Raw genomic sequence first — 14,945 nt, 5'->3', positions numbered from 1 at the left:
AGGAAGACCCCCAACAAGATGGATTGGCCAAGTGGCAGCATCGATGGACTCAAGCATGGCAACAGTAGTGAGGTTGGCCCAGGATCGGGCAGTGTTTCCTTCTGCTGTGCATAAAGTCGCTATGGGTTGGTACCAACTCGATGGTACCTAACAACAACAACTTAATATATAAGGATCTCTGGTCATGTAGTGGTTACAAATCAGGCTATTAGCCTCAGGGACAGCAGTTCAAAGTGACCAGCTGTTCCATGAGAGAAAGATGAAGCTTTCTGCTTCCATAGAGATTTATAGCCTTGGAAACCCTGTACAGGTCGCAATGAGTCGGAATGGACTCCACAGCACACTACCACCACCACCTAATTCACAACAGGTTGAATGCTGAAACATCTTCTAGTATCCAGACATTAAAAAGACTTTTAAAGTGTAAAACAATGTTACTCTGCTTTCTAATTTTGTTTGGGAAGATATAGTTACTTTTAATTTTTTAAATTTTATGTTATCATATAATTTTTTTAAATAAATTGATACTCTTTTTTTTCTGTTTCCATCTGCCATATAGTAAATATGAGTAGATATAACCATATATTTTCTATTGCCACATATGTATGTGAAAGTTGGACAATGTATGTGTAGAAGAATTGATACATTTAAATTATAGTGTTGGAGAAGAGCATTAAAAGTGCCATGGACTTCCAGAAGAAGAAATAAATCTGTGTTGGAAGAAGTACAGCCAGAAAACTTCTTAGAAGCCAAGATGGTGAGACTTCACTTTTGGACATGCTATCTGGAGAGACCAATCCCTGGAGAAGGACATCGTGCTTGGTAGCATGGATGATTAGTGAAAAAGAAGAGCCACAAAGAGATGGAATGACACAGTGGCATCAGCAATGAGCTCAAAGGTAATAATTGTGAGGATGGTTCAGGACTAGGCAGTGTTTCATTCTGTTGCGCATAAGTTTGGTCTGAGTTGGAACCGACCTGAAAGCACCTAACAATAACCACATAAACAAAAGATCATTAGGGTCTTCAATAATTTTATAGAGTTTAAAGAGACTCTCAGGCCAAATACTTGTAGGAACACTGTAAGGAATTTGGAACACATGAGATGAACATAAATATATTACCAAAGTCCATGAAAAATGATTCATTTAGAACCCTAGCCCCTGCCCCACCTTGAACCTCAACCCAAGATGCCTTGGTTGAAATTGATGGATACCCAGCTTACCTAGGTGATGCCTGGAAGGACCATGAGCATTTGGGAGAAGTCATTCTGGCACCAGGACTACAAGTTTAAGAGCAGCAGAGTAGCACTAGGGGCATGGTGACCAGAGGATAGAAAGGCCAGAGTTACCACTTTCACTTCCAGTTGTCCATGACAGCTGGCATGAAGGGATTCGTCTGCTCCTCTTCAGAGGAAATGATAATAGAAAGAAACCTGTAGGTAGGGCAATAATAATGCTGACAGTGATGCTCATTCCCCTGAGGTCTGACCAGGGATAATGCAAGGACTTCCAGAGTGAAAATACCAGCTGATACAAACCATCCTTCAGCAACACCATCCCAGGCTGCCTTATGACTCAGAAGAAGCCACTGAGATCATAAGATCGAGAAATCCAGGTTTCTGCCTCCATGAGACTGCTACCTCACCCAAGAACCACATAGGGAGAAAGGAGAAAAGAGACACTCTGAGAAACTAAAAGGAGCCCTATGGGAAGCTAATACTTCATGTTAACTAAGTATTTTCTCAGATCACTTAGTTACTAGCATTATACAACTTTAAGGGATTTTTTTCACGTTAGAAGATATTGTTGCTTCAGAACAATATAAGATCAACTATGTTTTATACATCTGAGTCCTATTAAACATACTTCTTCATCTTTATTCCTCTCTTATAAAAATCTTTCATTCTTTTTCCTCTATTACAGTCCTCATTTTGCCTTTCTCCATCTCCTTCTTTCTCCTCATCCATCTGCCTTCTTTCTCCCTCTTCTATTATTCTGTTTTCCTTTGTCCTCCACCTTGGGCCAGTTGGTAGTAAGCCTAAACCAAAAAGTCCAAAAACATTCCAAATTCTTCTCAAGAATTACTACTTACTATGGGTTTATTCAATTACACCAGGAATTTTACACAGAATATTTCATTTAATCCTCACAGTAACCCTATAAATAGATTTTATACTTGGCATTTTACTACAGCTTAAAGCAATTAGGAAATCTTCTAAGGCTATGCAACTAGTTACGTGTCAGAGCCAGAATTTGAATCAACATCTACCAGATTCTAAATCCATGCCCCTTCTACTATATCCATTAGTCTTCTCGGATAAAGTATTTTACAAGTTACAGCCCAAGAGCTATGTTCACCTAAGTCTCCCCTGCCCTCTCTTACATTTCCCTTATGATGTGTGTTTCTCTAATGTCCACACTTCCAGAGTCAATAACTGTAGGAAAACCAGAAAATGGGGTGCAATTGCACACAAAAATGTACCTAGATTATTTTCTAAAAATAGACTAGAAGCTCTAGCTTCTTTATTTTTTACTTTATTGGACATTCCTTGAGAGTTTTTGTGATGTGCTGGACATTATGCTGAATTTTTTTTTTTTTTGTCAAAACTCCCAGAAATTTATTAGACATGATCTTTAAATTATCATTCATTGAGAACTCACTATGTACCAGGCACACAACTAATAGCTTTCCATATATTAACTCATTCAGTTCTGGTAACCACTCTGCAGGACAAATTTTGTTAAACTCCTTTCACAAATGAGGAAAGTCCAAGGGCTTAAGATACTTTCTTAAGGAATCACAGCTAGTAAATTCAAACTCAGGTCTGTCAGCTCACAAAGCTTAACTTCTTACACCTCTTGAAATGATTGTGTTTTGCTGATAGGGCGCAACCCTGCTGCTAGCATGTGACTTGGAATTATTTTTTTTTTTTTTTTTTTTTTTTGGTATAAACCTTTTCTGATTCAATATATCACCTTAACACAGAAAACTGCCACACAGAAAGGATGTGATCGTACAAGAATGAGTTTTTTAAATCAGAAACAAATCAATTTATCTGTTTTTATATTGCATAGATGTTTTTCCTCCTTATAAGGTTTTCCTGAGTAAAGAAGGCAATGAAAACAGCATTTTACAAGCTAGTTTTGTTGGTTACTGTCTACTAGCTTTTGCTGTCTTTTTTCCTTTCTCTCACTCTTCTTTCTTTCTTCTTTTTTTTTAAGAAAATCGAGAAATGGCTGAGACAGTAAACTGTAAATTGTACCAAGATGTAATTTCAAACTGAAACAAACCTCGTGCTTTTTTTAAATGGGAATTTTCAAATACTCAAATGTAATTCATTACCCAATGCAAGAATGGGCATGAACTTTTCCATTTCTCCCAGTGCTTGGAGGACAAGTAGCCTTAAAAGCACAGAGGAATCATCAGTGAAAGGAGATAGAGGAAGAAGCTCATAATTAGAATGAGGTTTCAAAGGCATACAGCCAGCCTGCAGGCATTGAGGCATGCACCCCAATGTTTTAATTAATAAGCATGGAGTGAGCCATGAGTCTGGTATCATCTGTGCTTACAAAAGTTAGAAGATACCAGTACCACTTGTCCTTGAGTCCATTCTAACTCATGGTGAATCCATGTATTTCAGGATTCTACTGCGCCATGGAGTCCTGGTGTGGTGCTGGGGTTAATGCACTGGACTGCAAGGTCAGTTTGAACCACAAGGTTGGTGGTTCAAGTTCACCAGTTGCTCCTCAGAAACACTATACAGGGTCACTATAAGTCAGAACTGACTCGATGGCAGTTCACAACAACAACAACAATTGTGCTCCATAGGACTCTCAAGGTCTTTCTTTTGAAACAATGCTGGATGTGTTTGAACCACTAACCTTTTGGCTAGCCGTCATGCACTTAATCAGCTGCACCACCTAGGAAATATATATATTGGTCTATGTAGTGTCCACCACTAATCTGTCAGTTTGTTGTACTGTGGTGGCTTGTATGTTGCTGTGATGCTAGAAGCTGTATCACCAGCATTTTAAGTAGCAGCAGGGTCGCCCATGGTGGACAGGTTGCAGCGGAACTTCCAGGCTAAGGCAGTCTAGGAAGAAGGAGAGGAGAACTACTTCTGAATGTTTAGCCACTGAAAACTTTATGAATAGCAGCAGAAAATTGTCTGATATAGTGCCACAAGATGAGCCCCTCAAGCGGAAAGGCATTCAAAATATGACTGGGAAGATCTGCCTCCTCAACGTGGAGTTGACCTTACTGATGTCAATGAAGTAAAACTTTTGGGTCCTTCATTTACTGATGGGTCACAACTCAAAATGAGAAGGGATGGCTGCTAACATCCTCCAATACTCAGAACATGGAATGTAATAAGTATGAATCTAGGAAAATTAGAAATCATCAAAAATGGAATGGAATGCATAAATATCAATATCCTAGGCATCTGTAAGCTGAAACAGACAAGTATTGGCCATTCTAAATCAGAAAATCATACAGTTTTCTACACTGAAAATGACAAACTGAAGAGGAATGACATCCCATTCATTGTTAAAAAGAGCATGTCAAAACCTATTTTGAAGAACAATGCTGTCTATGATAAGTTACACCACCCACCACTCGTCCATCACTTTATCATACTGTGGCAATTTGCATTTTGCTGTAATGTTGGAAATGGAGTCACCAGTATTTATTTCAAGTACCAGAGGGTCATCCGTGGTTTACAGTTTTCAGTGGAGCTTCTATACTAAAACAGACTAAGAAGAAAAACCTGGCATTCAACTTTTAAAGCTATTGGTCAATGAAAACCTTATGAATTGACTTCTAGCAAGATGAGGACCTAGGCAGACATACTACACAGGCCCTCTGCAACAAAGATATAAGACCAAATAAAACAGACACATATGAAAATTCTGGCACCCTGAACTTCAGAAGAAAGGTTAGAGAGGTGGATGAAGTGCTTGCTGGGAGGAGAGGCTGAACAGGGACAGTGAGAGAGGGAGACTGTCTGGTGAAAGACTACCGGACAGAAAGCCTCCACCATCTTGGGAGCAGCTTTGGCAGCAGAGGGAAGCCTGGCAGAGCAGATTAGATCAGGCTACAGAAAGGTGTGGTTTCTTCTTTTTCCCCATGCTCCCCTAGTGACCAGAAGTGTGGCCAGCTCCCACCCCAATCCACCCCTAACACACAGCCTGCTCTCCAGGAGTTCAGGGTCACGTGGTTGGAAGCCATGCCAGTGTGAGTTGGAGACCAGTAGGTGGGTTCATCTCCAAAACCCATGGAACCACCAGACTAACATTTGACCAGTCACTCTGCCCCCAGCTTCTCTGTGGCTCTGACAGACACTAAAACCATCTCCATCAAGGGCCCCCACAAGCTACTTCTTTAAATGCCCTGAACATAGATTATGCTGACACCAACAGGAGCTCCATCTATGGCCAGGAACTCTACTATCACATCCCTTCCACAATCAGCTCGTGACCTCCTTGAATTGCAGAAACCCACCAGATATTTCTCCCTCCACACCACCCCCAATCTCCCCAGGGTCTAACAACTGCACTCTTAGTTTTTATAAATATAACAATCCCACAATGCCCCTGAGACAACACACAATTTTAGTTCACATGAAGAAACAAGAGAGAATGTCTCAAACAAATTACCAAGATCCAGAGATAGAAAATGTTTCTGAGAGGGAAAAAAAGTAATGGAACTAACTGAAAAACAATTCAAAGTAATGATACTTTGGTACCATCAACAGAATGACAGAAAGATTAAGGAAAGCAAGGAGAACACAGAAAAAACTTTAGAAGAATTCAGAAAAATACTGACAAAATAAATGCAAAGTTTGAAACAATTTAAAACTTGCAATAAGAAATCCAGAAGATAAATACTAAGATCTCAGAAATGGACAATACATTGAAAAGGAAAAGGAAAAGCTGCAAAGCAGTGGAAGCCAAGCTGGTGGACTTGAAGTGAAATCTCTCAATATTAGAATGCTAGAAGAACAATTAGACAAAAGAATGAAAAACTCCGAAGAAAGTCTAAGAGTTATGAGGGACACCATGAAGAGGAACAACTTATGGGTGATTGGAATTCCAGAGCAAGAAGAGTGTTCAGCAGAAACAATGCAGGCAAGAAGGCAATGGGATGACAACACAAACTCTGAAATTAAAAAAAAAAATTGACAACCAAGAATCATGTACCCAGCAAAGCTGTGCCTCAAATACAAAGGCAAAAGTAGGACACTTCTTGATAAACCAAAATTAAAGGGATTTACAATGGCAAGATCAACTTTACAAAAAATACTAAAGGGTGTTCTTTGGATTGAGAACCAACAACAGCAGACAACAACCTGAGATTACCAAAAATGACAACATCACCAAAAACTCAATCCAGATATAGAAGTATTTTGAAAGTAAAACTAACCTACAAAACAGAAAGAACCAGAATATCAATGAATAATGAAGCCAACTATAAATCAAAAAGAAGAACTAGTGTATATACAGAATTTCCATATGGAAAGGAATACAAGTAAATTTCAAGATAGAACAGGTTGTTTTAAGTAGGAAAAGTTAATAAATTACAGAATAACCTCAAAGAAAGCAAATACACTTGCACATCAAAGTTTTAAAAAGAAGAAATCAGAAAGATTTAGTAAACATTAACACAACAGAAATAAATGAAAAGAAATCCCACAAACAAAAGGAACTCAGCATAGAAAATTATGTGAAACAAAGAATCCAGTAGTCACACACACACACACACAAAAAAAAAATTACATCACTTCATACCTATTGACAATTGCACTAAATGTAAGTGTATTAAACTTACTAGTCAAGAGACAGATCAGATTGGATAAGAAAACAAGAAACTTCAATATTCTATCTATAAGAGACATATAAAAAATATGAAGACAGTCTAAATGCCCACCAACAGAAGAATAGCTAAACAAACTTTGGTACATACATTCAATGCAATACTACAGAATGTTGAAGAATAATGATGGATCTGTGAAACACCTGACAGCGTGGTTGAAACTGGAGGACATTATGCTGAGTGAAATTAGTCAATCACAAAAGGACAAATATTGTATGAAATCAATGTTGTAAAAAGCTAAAAAAAAAAAAAAAGTTCTATTGATTTAAAAAAAAATCTATGATGGTTACATATAGGGGAATAGAAAATCATTCATGGGCTAGAGGGTAAACACATATGAACATGGGTGACAGGGCAGGTAATCTACAACAAGAGTGAAGCTAGCAGAGAAAAGATGAAGGTAGTGGGATCCCCCAGGGAGGAATGCAATAAAGTGAATAGAGGTAAATATTGTTAACTGTTGATATAAAGCTGATGGTCTGCTCTATAAACTTTCACTTAATTCACAATAAAAAGTTGAAAGAAGAAAACCTTATGAGTTACAGCAGAACACTGATATAGTGCTAGAGGATGACTGGGTAAGAGCCATCTATTCAAAATAGAGTCAATCTTAGTGTCATGAATGGAGTAAACATTTCAGGACATTGATTTGCTGGTGTGGATAATGTGACCTTGGTAATATAAATTATTCCAGAGATCACTTAATAGAAGTTTACAAGACTAACACTCTATTCATTGGAAATACCTTTTTTTTTCCAACAACATAAACAGCTCTATGCACCTTGCCAGATGGAATGCACAGGAATCAAATCAACTATATTATGGGAAAAAATGTTGCAGAAGCTCAGAATCATCACTCAGAACAAGACCAGGGAGAATCTGAAGAACAATCAATTGTTCTTCAGCTTCAGCTGAAGAAAATTAAAACAAGTCTATGAGAGCCAAAGTATGACCTTGATATGAGAACATAGCATCTGAATTTAGAAACCGACTCAAAAAATAGATTTTATGTGTTTAATTTCATTGCTGTTGTGTGCCATCAAGTCGTTTCCAACTCATATCGACCCTGTATATAGTCTCTGAGGAATTGTTGTTGTTGTTGTCAGGTGCCATCGAGTCGGAACCGACTCATAACAACCCCATGCACAGTAGAATGAAACAATGGCCGATCAATGGGCCAACCTCACTACCGCTGCCACACTTGATGCCATCAATGATGCCACCTGGCTGATCCATCTCCTTGGGGGTCTTCCTCTTTTTCTCTGACCCTCCACCTTACCCAGCATGACATCCTTCTCCAGTGACTGTTCTCTCCAGACAATGTGTCCAAAGTAGGAGAGACGAAGCTTAGCCATCTTGGCCTCCAAGGAGCACTCTGGCTGCACTTCTTCCAAAACAGATCTATTGGTTCTTTTGGCAGTCCACAGCACTTTCGGTATTCTCCTCCAACACCACAACTCAAAGGCATCAATTCTTCTACGATCTTCCTTAATCACTGTCCAGCTTTCGCATCCATATAAGGTTATTGAAAATACCATGGCTTGGGTCAGGCGCACCTTAGTCCTCAAGCTGACATCTCTGCTCTTCAGTACTTTAAAAAGTTCCTGTGCAGCAGATTTGCCCAATGCAATACGTCGTCTGATCTCTTGACCGCTGCTTCCGTGAGTGTTGATAGTTGATCCAAGAAGAATGAAGTCCTTGACAACTTCAATCTCTTCTCCATTGATAAGAATGCTGTTTATTGGTCCAGTGGTGAGGATTTTTGTTTTCTTAACAATGAGATGTAATCTATATCGAAGGCTGTGCTCTGTGCTCTTCATAAGTGTATGTTTCAAGTCCTCTTCACTTTCAACAAGCAAAGTTGTATATCAGCATATCGCAGGTTGTTAATGAGTCTTCCACCAATCCTGACACCACTATTTTCTTCATAGAACCCAGCTTCTCATATTATTTGCTCAGCATACAAATTAAACAAGTATGGTGAAAGAACACAACCCTGTCACACCTTTCCCAATTTTAAAACATTCAGTGTTCCCATGCTCTTTTCAAACAACTGCCTCTTGGTCCAAGTACAGATTTCTCAGTAGTACAATTAAGTGTTCCGGAATACTCATAATTCTCAATGTTGTCCATAGTTTGTCATGATACACACAATCGAAAGCCTTCGCGTAGTCAATAAAGCATAGGTAAACATCCTTCTGGTATTCTCTGCTTTCAGCCAAGATCCATCAGATATTCACAATGATATCTCTCATTCCACAGCCTCTTCTGAATCCAGCTTGAACCTCTGGAAGTTCTGTCAATGTATGATTGCAGCCATTTCTGTATTACCTTGAGCAAAACTTTACTCACTTGAGATATCAAAGAGATTGTCCGATGATTTCTGCATTCTGTTGGGTCACCTCTCTTTGGAATGGGCACAAATATTGATCTCTTCCAATCAGTCGGCCAGATAGATAGTTGTCTTCCAAATTTCTTGGCAAAGATGAGTGAGTGCCTCTTGTGCTGCCTCACTTTCTTGAAAGATTTCAATTTTTATTCCATCAATTCCCTGTGCCTTGTTCCTTGCCAATTCTTTCAATGCACTTTGGACTTCCTCCCTGAGTATCATTGCCTCTTGTTCATATGGTACCACTTGAAATGGTTGAACATTAACTATCACCTTTTGGTACAATGACTCTGTGTATTCCTTCCATCTTTTCTTGATGCCCTCTGCATCATTCAATAATTTGACCAGCGAATCCTTCAATAACGAAAATCGAGGCTTGAATTTTTTCTTCAGTTCCCCCAGCTTGAGAAATTCTAACCATGTTCTTCCCTTTTGGTTTTCCAACTCTAAATCTTTGCATATTTTATTATAGTATTTGGTTTTATCTTCTCAAGCTGATCTTTGAAATTTTCAGTTCAGCACTTGGACCTCTTCAATTCTTCCATTTGCTTTAGCTTCTCTAAGCTGGAGAGCAAGTTTCAGAGTCTCCTCTGACATCCATTTTGACCTTTTCCTCCTTTCTTGTCTTCTTAATGACTTTACTCTGAGGAGTAGCTGGTGGGTTTGAACCACCAATCTTGTGGTTAGCTGTCTAGTGTTTATTCCACAGTGCCACACCAGGACTCCAATGCATTGAATACTAATGACCAAAATCTAGATGAATTGTGATATGGCATCAGGGACATCATACATGAAAAAACAAAAAGTCATTAAAAGGACAGATCAGATAAGACGAAAGTGGGTGTCAGAAGAAACTCAATGCTTGATCTTGGATGTAAAGTCACTAAACCAAATGGGAAAAATGATAAAGTAAAAGAGCTGAGTAGATTTCAAAGGGCAGCTTGAGAAGACAAAGTATTATAATGAAATGTGAGAAGACCTGGTGTTAGAAAACCAAAAGCAAAGAATATGCTCAGCATTTCTCAAGCTAAAAGAACTGAAGAAAAATTCAAGCCCTAACTTTAAATATTGAAGGATTGTATGGGGAAAGTTTAAATGATGCAGGAAGCTTCCAAAGAAAATGGAAGGAGAGCAGAGAGAGAAGCGTCCAGTTGATATGAAGTGAGGAGAGATGCACAAGAATACCTACACTTGCAGATAGTACACATTTGACCTGGCTTCAATGGCTGGATGATCAGAACTCGACTAGAAGAAGAAAGAAGAGGAAAAAGAGTAATCTTCTACAATTTGATGAACTTGATCTATACCTATGGATGTAGTAGCTCAAAAGAGGAACAAATCTTTACAGTGAAGATCATTCCCACCCCCTTGGTACACAGGGTGACAGGGATGGGCAACTTAGACATTGGCTACTCAAATGGGGAGGTGGCTACAATGGCAAGAAGTGACTGGCTTACAAGATTTGAAGAGGGAGCCTAGTTTCAGAGGGTGCTGGGGAAGGTAGAATGTCCACTGAGTGGTTTCCAACCTGTCTGGGGCTGGCGAAAGGAGATGGGGATAAGACTCCTGTGGTTCAATAGTGAATAATTGCTATCAGGACTGATTGTGAGTGTGGCAAATGTAAAGGTAGGTGTTTTGTAACAAAAGCAAGGGAGTGGTTGATCTTACAGTCCAAGAGCAGAGGACCCTGGGACCATTCAGGGAGAAGAGCAGAGTGCAGGACCCTATCCAGAGAAGCAGTGATGCCAGAGATGGAGGCAGAGATGATGACGTAGAGAGATGGAGCAGCTGGAGACTCTGGACTCAGGGAGGGAGAGGGGCTGTGTGCTGACATCCAGGGGGTGGGCTTGCAGGGTGTACTCTTTCATTGTTTAAATGGTTGTATATTCCTGAGTGCTTCAGTGTACATCCAAAAAAAAAACAGCCAGAAGAATGGAAACAAATGCCGTTGAATGATGATGCATGGAGGGGATTGTAATTATTGAAATGAAATTAAATACGATAGGATGAATGTAAAGCTGATGCTATCCCATGTAAACTATCACCCAATGCACAATAAAAACTTTTTTTAAAAAAAAAAGAAAAGAAAATTGAAGGAATATATAGTCACTGTACCAAAAAGAATTGGTCCCTGTTCAACCATTTTAGGGGCTAGCATATGATCAAGAACCAATTGTAGTAAAGGAAGAAGTCCAAGGTACACTGAAGGCATTGGTGAAAGACAAGGCATCAGGAATTGACAGAATACCACTGAGATGTTTCAATAAACAGATGCAATGCAGGAAGCACACAATCAACTATGCAAAGAAATTTGGAAGACAGCTACTTAGTCAACCCACAGGAAGAGATCCTTGTTTGAGCCCATCCCAAAGAAAGGTGATCCATCAGCATGTGAAAATTATTGAACAGTATTGCTGATATCACATGAAAGTAAAATTTTGCTAAATATTATTCAAGAACAGTTGCAACAGAACATCACCAAAAATATGCCAGAAATTCAAACTGGATTCTGAAGAGAACATGGAACAGGAATACTATTGTTAATATCAGATGGATCTTAATTGAAAACAGAAAATACCAGAAAGGCATTTAATTGTGTTTTATTGATTATGCAAAAACTTTTAACTGTGTGGATCATATATGTGAAGGTTAGGAATTCCAGAATATTTAATGGTGCTCATACAGAACCTATACATACATAGACCAAGAGGCAGTAACTCAAACTGAACAAGTAAATACTGAATGACTAAAAATAACAAAAGGTGTGCATCAGGATTGTATTCCTTCACCATACTTATACGGTCTGTATGCTGAGCAAGTAATCACAGAAGCTGGATAATATGAAGAAACTGGACAATCAAGGATTAGAGAAAGACTCATCAACAGCCTGAAATAATCAGATGACATAACCTTGTTTGCTGAAAGTGAAAACCACTTGAAGCACTTACCAATGAAGAGCAAAGACTACAGCCCTAAGTATGAATTACACCTCAACATAAAGAAAATAAAAATCCTCACAACTGTACTAGTAAGCAAGACCACAATAAAGAGAGAAAAGATTGATGTGGAGGATTTCATTTTACTTGGATTCACAATCAACACTCATGCAAGTACATGCAAGAAATCAAATGACACATTGCATTGAGCAAATCTGTTGGAAAAAAAACTTCTTTAAAGTATTAAATAACAAAGATGCCATTTCGATAATTGACCCTGTGTTTTCAATATCCTCGTAGCCATGCAAAAACTGGACAATGAATAAGGAAAGCCAAAGAAGAATTCATGGACTGCCAGAAGAATGAACATGTCTTGGAAGAAGTCCAGCCAAAATGCTCCTTAGAAATCAGGATGAGATTTTGTCTCACATACTTTGGGCGTGTTACCAGGAAGTCCCTGGAGAAGGACTTCATGCTTGATAAAGGGCCAATGAAAAAGAGGAAGACCCAATGAGATGGATTGACGTCATGCTGGAATGATGGTCTCAAACAAAGCAAGCACAGGCCCCGGCAGCATAGGGTCACTATGGGTTGGAACCGATTCCATGGCAATAACAGCATAGGTTACAGCTAGTTTTTCCCCTGCCCTTAAATGAAATCTTGAGCAAGTCTATGTCTTCTTGGCAAACGCCTAGAAAATAAAAAGACCTCCAGTCACTTCTAGTCATGAGAATAATCTCCTTTTAGTAGATAGAGTGTCTACTACGTGTAGTAGACAAAGCTCCAAATTTAATTTGAAATTCAAATTCCTTCCCTCTGCCTGTTCAGGCTTAAAGGGAGCCTAGGAAGGAAGACATGGTTGTTTTATTCTGTTTACCTGTCTAGTCTCCCCACTCCTCTTTCTCCATGCATGAAATGGCCTCTTACCCTCCAGAGCTGACGAGCAGAGGGAAGACAGTAAAGGGGCCAGGTCTCATTGCAGAGGGACTGTTGTGTATTGGCCTTGGTGCTCCTTGAACTGTTTTTTGGTGTGTGTTTTTTTTTTTTTCTATTGTGAATTGAGTGAAAGTTTATAGAACAAATCATCAGTTTTACATTCAACAAATCATATACTTCATTTCATTCCAATGATTACAATTCCTTCCATGTAGAGGGTCAGAGAAAAAGAGGAAGACCCCCAACAAGATGGATTGGCCAAGTGGCAGCATTGATGGATTCAAGCGTGGCAACATTTGTGAGGTTGGCCCAGGATAGGGCAGTGTTTCGTTCTGCTGTGCATAAATAAGGTCATTATGGATCGGTACTGACTCGATGGCACCTAACAACAACAACAACATCATGTATCCCACTTCCTCCCTGTGATTCTTGTTTCCCTTCCTCCTTCTTTCCCAACCCGTCTATATTTTGTCATTAGGTAAATGCTGCCCTTTTGACCTTGAATAGTTGACTATTCTATGGTGTGCATACCTCAATAGTGTTGTTGTCCCCCCTATAGATCTATCTATTGCTTGGCTGAAAATTGAGCCATGGGGGTGAGTTCAGTTCCAGGCCTGAAAGATGATCCAGGGCCAGATTCTCGGGTTCCTCTAATCTCTTTCTGACCAGTAAGCCTGGTCTTTTTTATAATCTGAAATTTTGTTCCACATTTTCTCCCACTCTATCCAGGATCCCTTTCAGAGCTACTGGTAGTGGTAGCCTTTTCTTCTGATTTCAGCATCTTGGAGACTGATGTTCACATGGTCTATTAGTGCATTGGACTAATTATTTCCAGGCATCTTCAATTTTCATCACTCTTCTTTCCTCCAGACAGGAAAAGACCAATAGATGCACCTTAGATGACTGCTCACAAGTCCTCCTTGGAGTCTTACTTAAAATGTATTACTGAGTTCACCAGAAGCCTCCCTAGTAATATCTCAACCACAGTTCCCTTAACACATCTGATATCTGCTCCAGCTCAGCCTCCTGTTTCTGGTAGATCACTCCAGAAATTCTCTCTTTTTGTAGTGTAACTTCCTTCTACATTATCCTCTTAAGTAATGTCTCTAAAATCACTCCACGTCATGGTCCACACAGGGTCTATTGGAAATACATAGTCTGTCCCACAAAATGGGAGTGCAGGCCACTCCCTAGGCCGTCACTCTTCTTTGCTCTGTCATAAAGTAGCTGGCCTCCAAGATCCTCTGATCTTTAGCTTTTTATACAGGAGAGTCAGGCATCAACCTCTGAGTCTGTCTCCAGATATTATGCCCCCATTTCTTCTTTTCCACAAGGGTTGTGTCGTCAGCTCCAGTAGCAATTCTTTGTGTGATTCTTTCAAGCTTTTGCTGTGTAACAAATCAATGACAACTTACTGAATTTTAAAAAGAGCTCTTTTTGTCCCTTTTATTTTTTACATTATGGTAAAAATATAAGTAAAGAGCCTTGGTGGCACAGTGGTTAAGCACTTGGCTGCTAATAGAGATAGGTGGTTTCTGCTGTTCCACAACAGAAAGGCATGGCGATCTACTGCCCTAAAGATTACAGCCTTAGAAACTCTTTGTCCTATAGATTCTACTCTGTCCTATAGAGTTGCTATGAGTTGGAATCAACTCAACTGCAATATATAACTAACAAAACATTTGTCATTTTAATAATTCTTATGTGTACAGTTCAGTGACATTATGTTCAACAATCACTATTATCAAAAAGTAACCACTGGAGAACAAACAAGATGGCGGATCGGGTGGATGTATAGCAGAGAGCTC

The sequence above is a fragment of the Chrysochloris asiatica genome, unplaced genomic scaffold, assembly GCF_000296735.1.
Source record: "Chrysochloris asiatica unplaced genomic scaffold, ChrAsi1.0 scaffold00031, whole genome shotgun sequence".
Taxonomy (NCBI): Eukaryota; Metazoa; Chordata; class Mammalia; order Afrosoricida; family Chrysochloridae; genus Chrysochloris; species Chrysochloris asiatica.
Note: the sequence above shows the minus strand (reverse complement) of the source record.